Here is a 6,000-nt window from a genome sequence, read left to right on the forward strand (position 1 = left end):
AGCCTGAGGCTTTTTGCTGCACCAGGCAAAAAAAAATTCTGAGTTACCCTGAGAGAGAGAGAGAGAAAGGGAATCACCAAGAAAGAGAAGAATGATTTATCCAGCTCACGACCTTGGGTGTGCAAAAATTTCTTGCAATTTCTCTCACCAGATGAGCCCCTGAAATAATTTTTATAAATTCGTAGACCGTTGTAATAATAATTTTTATAAATTCATAAAGATTGCAATGGCGTAGCAAGGGGGTGCAGCGGGGGGATATCCCTCCAGGCGCCGAGCTCCTGGGGTGCAACTGAAGGAATTATCATCACAATCATGGGCGCCAATAAAGACATGTTGCCCCCGTGCGTCTACGACTCTAGCTACGCTACTGAAATATTCAGTACCTGCATATAATGGGGGCATACTTATAACACACTTGACCCAGGTAGGATTGCCTGGTTCCAGCTCAGGGCACAGCAGAGGGTTCAGTGCTGCACTCATGTCATCGCAAACTGAAAATGGATATAATCACTGTCCTCCCCACACTGAACCTCAAAAAAATTTCTTGCAATGATTCAAGGAATTTTTACAGGCATTTTTTCACACCTTGGCTGAATTAGCGGTCTCAGGACAAAGTTGAAATTCTTTTCTCAAAAATTCGGGTTGTTCTTTCAGCAAACAGCCCAAAAATACACCAAATTTACAGACACAGCATACAAAGCGGAGATGGGAGAAATCCCTGGTGCCGTTAGACATCAATACACTACACAGCATACAGTGCCACATATTAATGCTATTAGCAAATAAGAAATATACAGGGTTATTAAAATAAAAGTATCGCTATGGAGCGAGTTCTGAGGCTCATACTGAAGAGAAATTTGGATAACAGGTAAAATAAAGAATGCGCTCGTCATTTATTGAAAAAAAAAAAAAATTAGTTACAACATTTGTCACTATATGGCGCTGTAGCATTAGAAATCACTTGAACACCGCTATAATTGTTTAATGTGTCCTACGTAGTAGTAATAGCAGTGGCATTTGATGCAAGAAAGCAAGTGTATGAGCTTATGCAGAATCAGCCAAGAAAAAAAAAAAAAAAAATCACACCATTCCCTCCAAATGCCTGTCCAGTACCTCCTTAAATTTATTCAACCTATCAACTTCCACAACGACAGATGTATGTTTGTTCCACCAATTAACCACCCGCTGGCTAAAGGCAAATTTCCGCACATCTAATCTACATCTGTCTTTTCTTAATTTGAATTTATGCCCCCTTACGTTCGTAATCTAAACAAGTGGAAGGATCCCATCAGAATTCAGTGTGCTCAACCCATTCAAGGCCTTATATACCTCAATCAGATCACCGCGCAGGTGCCTAGTCTCCAACCACTGCAATTTGCAGAACTTAAGCCTCTCTTGGTAAGAGGATCCCTTCATTCCCCTCACCAGTCTTGTTGCCCTTCTCTGTAAACGCTCAAGTAAATCTACATCCTTCCTAAAATGAGGCCTCCAGACCTGTACGCATATTGATATTTGTATATTGATAAATATACAAAACAACAGTGGACCTAACACCGAACCCTGTGGGACTCCACTAATAACATTAGTCCAAGAAGAGCAGCACCCATTGATTACCACCCTCTGTCTTCTCCCACTTAACCATCCTTTTATCCATTGTAGCAACTTACCCTTAATACCATTCTGCTCCAATTTGTAATAGTCTTCCATGCGCAACAGTGTCAAAAGCTTTCTTGAAATCCAAATATATGATATCAAAATTATTTTTTGCATCCAGTTCCTTTGTAACCACATCATAATATCCTATCAAATTTGTCAGACAAGACTTTCCCTTAACAAACCCATGCTGTGTCTGAATTATTGCTGCAGTCTTGTCTAGATGATCCTGCAATGCATCTTTAACCAGTGACTCCATTATTTTACCTGGAACAGAAGTTAAACTAACTGGTCTGTAATTACTCGTGTCACCCTTCGATCCCCCTTTGTGAATTGGGGATACATTTGCACATCTCCAATCCATGGGACCCCCCCCCCCGATGAGTCCAAGGATGCTCTCATAATTATGGCTAAGGGTTTGCTTAGTTGCTTTGCCGCCACCATTAATATAACTGGATAGATCCTATCCACCCCAGGTGCTTTTCTTATGTGTAACTTCAACAATTTCTCCTCCACTTTGCTTTCAGTTATTACAAAATCATTAAGTATCCTGCTACAATTTGATAACCTTCTGCCATTTTCAAACCTTAATAATTCCTCATGTGTGAATGTAGATGCAAAATACTCATTGTTTGTTTGCTATCTGAGCAGGATCATCAACAGTCGAACCATCAATGTCAAGTGGACCAATCAGATTCATCCCCTTCCTTTTAGAGTTTATGTAAGTAAAGAAATCCTTGCTGTTTTTCTTAGCATCTTTTGCCAAGGATTTCTTGTAATCTGCCTTCGCCTGCCTAACCTCCTTTGTGACCTGATTACAGACTAGCTTATATCTGCCATAGGCTTCTGAGTCGCTTGATAATTTATATGCATCCCATGCATTTTTCTTCTCTATTAGGAGTCTCATTAGTTCATTAGATAACCATTTAGGCCTAAAGCTTGAACAATATTTCTTAATTGGTATGAAACTTTTAGTAGCTTCCACGATTAATTCCTTGAATGCTTTCCACTTAGAATTTACTGTTGGTAACGTCGTCAGTTTATCCCACTGTACAGAATTTAAAAACTGTCGGAGACCACTGTACTCACCTTTACGGAAGCAAAAATCCTTTCCTTTACCCCTGATGGTAATTAAATCTTTAAGTAAATCCCACATCAGTACACTGTGATCACTGCCACCTAGTGGTTCCTTTATCTGCAAATTCTTAATACACGAATGATCACTGCTGATAACCAGATCAAGAGTATTATTTTCTCTGGTTGCCTCTCGAACATGCTGCTGCAGAAAACAATCATCCAGTAAATTCACAAAAGTCTGACTAGTGTGTGAGTGACCTATCCACAAGTTCCAGTTAATATCTGGGAAGTTAAAATCCCCCATTATAAGACATTCCGATTTACTAGCCCACTCTATTTCTCTGTACAATTGTTCTTTGTACTCATTCGAGTCATTAGGCCTATAACACACTCCTACTCTTATTTTTGCTTTCGCAGTGCTTATGTTTTGGTCAACAGCAGTTTCCATTCGAAGAACAGCATTTTCTACAGCAGAACGTAAAATGTCAAATGGAACAGCCAGCACATGACGTCTAATGCTGTCCTTCAGATCTGCCAGAGTTTGACATCTTTCCCAATACACCTGGTTCTTCAAAAAACTCCACAACCAGAAGTTGCATGCGGAGTGGTCCGGTGATCGGGGTGGCCAAGATGTCTGGAAACAACGGCTGATGACCCGCTCGTCTGTAAAGTGTTTCCTTAGCAATCTTTGGACACAACGGTGGATGTGGGGTGGCACACCATCTTGCATGAATATGGTATCCTAAAGGCACCCACGTTGTTGCACCTCTGGTATTGCGAAATTTGCCAACATTTCATAATATTGCTGTCCAGTGACGTAACAGGTGCGGGGTACAGTCGGTGTTGTTACCTGTTCAAATATGGCTCAATCATGAATGTAGCCGTAAATCCACACTACACTGTCACTTTTGGAGAACGCAACGGGACCTCTTGGATAACTCGAGGGTTTCCTGTTGCCCGAATGCGACAGTTGTCCTCATTCACTTGCGCATTTAAGCAGAAGTGGGCTTCATCACTCCAAAGGCTGTAACATGGCAAAGTGATATCCACTGTCATTTGCACCAGAAACTGAAGTGCGTATGTGAAACGAATTTCTGCATCACCATGTTTTGGCTGCTGTAGCATGTGCATCTTGAATGATAGTACCGCAACACCTGACAGTGGAATACGGCATGTCTTTTTCACGAGAAACAGTTCGCACACTTGCGATACCACATGGAGATCGACTTGATAAATCCACAACAGCCATAGCCACATCTTCAACACGAGAGGAGTCCACTCATTTTCGACCTCTACGTGGCTGAAAACCAAGATGTCCTGTCGCTTCAAATTTCGCAATCATTTTGTGAACAGCACAAACAGTCATAGGTCCACGTGGACCTTATGCGCTTCTGACGCCGGAATTCTCTGACAGCCGCAGCTGCATTGTTGCTGATCTGATAGTACAGCTTCACTAATAGCGCCTTTTCCTGCAACGTTGTTGGCATTGCTGCTGTAGTGCAGGTAAACATCTACTGTATTATTTTGAAGAGACTGCTTTGCTTTTATACAATACCGTAGAGCTTAGTAGTGGCGCTGTGGCAATAACTTACGTAATGTTATTTGCATAGTCGTAACTAAGATAGTTGCGCGACATACAGTGACAAATTTTGTAACTTTTTTTTTTTTTTTTTTCAATAAATGGCGAGCGCATTATTTATTGTACCTGTTGTCCAACTTTCTCTTCAGTACGAGCCTTAAAACTCGCTCCAGAGTCCTCTACATAGGGATACTTTGACAACCCTGTATTAGCAACGCTGCCACCTTACTGTTTCTTCTTAATAATATTTCTACCACCTTAATAATACTTAATAACTCTTTAATATTTCTTCTTAATAATATTTCTACCACCTTAATAATACTTAATAACTCCTTAATATTTCTTCTTAATAATATTTCTACAACCTTAATATTTCTTCTTAATAAGAATGATGTGGGCATTTTAAGTTTGAAATACAAGTTTGCTGATGATATAAATGTGGCAGGTGATTAACAATATTCATACTATTGACTATCCTGCAAAGTAGGTTGTCTTGGGGGAGGGGGAGTTAAGAGTATTAAGGGTCCAAACCCAAGTTGTTGTTTCCACATATCTGGGCCGTTGCGATTTTTCCTGCAGATTTGAGGACGGTCCAGATCGATGGGAGAAAAAAAAGGAAACATTCCCCATCACGAATGCACACAAGAAACCGAATGGAAAAAATATTAGAATTCAGCGCCATGGTTAAAACCGAGCGAATATGCATCCTCAGCTAAAACGAAACAGTGAATTTTCAGTGGATTTGATCTGGCATGTGGACTTTCAAAATGCCAAAAGTTTTCACTTTCAGCACAGTTTTTTCTACATGAACGGTTTAGTACATAGTATTTAAAGGGATTTTATGTATAATAAAATTTGTATGTGGGATTTTTAAGCCTAATGTCTAAAAAAAATCCTCTTCAAAAAACGGAACGATTTTTGGGTTAACTCCCCCCCCCAGTTAAGTCTCTAGGGGGGTAAACCTCCAAAACATTGCCGCTTGTATACATGATTTCTCAAGAACAGGATTTCGGGTGAGTCGGCTTCTGGACCTTCTCAGCTTGCATCCAGAATTCAAGCAGCGAAGTTTTCACGATTTAAAATGCTGTGGATCATGGGCGCTGGTAGGTTATTTTGCAAGGTGGTGCACAGTGTGCATAGTATTAGGGTGAGGTGCTACCTGTGGTTTCCCACATCTGTGCCATATGTTCGCTGTGAAGGAAAACTGTACACACAAATGTTGTGTGTTGTATATGACATATTGCTTTAGGTTCTGTTGTGTGTCCTGGCATTTGGTCGCAGGGCCCCTGGTGGGACTCCATATTGCCCGCACACACCACTAGGACGTAGCCAGGCTGCCCATTATTCTCTGGCTGGTCTCTGGAGACAAAAAAAAAAAAAAAAAAAAAAAAAAGGTGGAGTCAGGGAAGTACACAGTGTATGCAAGAAAGGAGGGTACAGCTAGAAATATAGAGGATGTAGGCGAAGGCATCTTCCAGGTTATCAATGGAGCAATGAGCGCCATCAGGTGAATGGGGAACTCGGAGAGGAAGATAAATAAGACACAGCAAGAGAGCTATGTGTAAGTTGCCACTGGCGAATCAGGTGGCCCGTAGGCCAGTTGATTCTATCCAGGTTAAGATCGGTTGGCCAGTTAGGTAAGGATTAGATGTTTGGGATCCTATTTTGCGTTGGCAATAGGATGATCCGTC

The sequence above is a fragment of the Mastigoproctus giganteus genome, chromosome 12, assembly GCF_048544385.1.
Source record: "Mastigoproctus giganteus isolate SK-2022 chromosome 12, ASM4854438v1, whole genome shotgun sequence".
In the NCBI taxonomy this organism is placed as follows: Eukaryota; Metazoa; Arthropoda; class Arachnida; order Uropygi; family Thelyphonidae; genus Mastigoproctus; species Mastigoproctus giganteus.